The following is a 999-nucleotide window of genomic DNA, read 5'->3' on the forward strand; positions in this document are numbered from 1 at the left end:
GCTTTTCCATTTGCTGGAAGCCACAGATACAACCTTCTGTTACTTGCCTTCATCCTCACCACGAGCAAAGGCAGCTTGGTAGTCTAAGGATGCTGTCTGCATTAGGATGAGATGCAAGCACTGGCTGACACTGCATTCGATATGGAATTATGTATTTGAAACTTTTAGTTCCACTTTGGTTCCACCTCTGTTTCATGGTTTCTTGAAATTTCTGATTTATTCTCAATATAATAAGTACCACAAAATTAAAATATGTTCTGGTTCTGGAAGTTAAGCAACCCCTAAGAACTTATTCTTAACTCACAGAACATGGGTTAATTTCAAAATCTCCATCTATGATTTTTACACTTGATCTTAGCCAAAAGGCCGAGAAGCGATCCATCCATGATTTTTAAAGGATGTGTGAAATCTGTATGCAGGTAATATGTTTGTTATTCCAGAGAAAAGGCCAATAAAAGTTTCAAGCTAATATGAAGGATGTACTTCAATGGTGACAGGAAATTTATAAAGTGAATAAATAAAAATGTAATTGAGGGTAGTGTTCGATATATAAAGAAAACTTGTGATACTCTTCTGGGAAGTGGAATCAAGCAATGCATAGCTGGTCAGTAGATGTCTTGCACATCTAGGAGAAAGATCCTAATTCAAGAACTCAAAATCTATTTATAAATAATAGCAAAAGCTCTTTGTGTTATGATTCAGACCTGTAGATCATCCACATATTTTTTCTCTTCTGTATCCATTTTTTCTCTTCTGTATCAAGCAATCTTCTCACTGAGATTTCACTTCCTGTGTATATTGTCTTATATGTAGGTAATATATTATTCAGTGAGTATAAACAACAAGCAAGTAAAGTGTTCAACATTTAATAATTATCATTCTAAAAGCCAACCTAAAATTCTTCTGTGTGTTCCATTTGACCAGGGTAAAATGATTCAAAGAAGTCATAAAAATAATAATAAGCTTAATGGAAGTTTAGAATATGTATGAAATGTATAG

At 33.6% G+C, this 999-nt stretch overlaps 1 pseudogene; it reads right to left on the reverse strand.

The window, feature by feature from the left end:
- Positions 1 to 226: 226 nt before the first annotated feature.
- Positions 227 to 378, reverse strand: LOC129077227 (uncharacterized; annotated as a pseudogene).
- Between the last annotated feature and the right edge of the window lie 621 nt (positions 379 to 999).

This window comes from Pteronotus mesoamericanus, unplaced genomic scaffold, assembly GCF_021234165.1.
Source record: "Pteronotus mesoamericanus isolate MK-2021 breed Mesoamerican mustached bat unplaced genomic scaffold, CSHL_Meso_final contig_116, whole genome shotgun sequence".
NCBI lineage: Eukaryota > Metazoa > Chordata > Mammalia > Chiroptera > Mormoopidae > Pteronotus > Pteronotus mesoamericanus.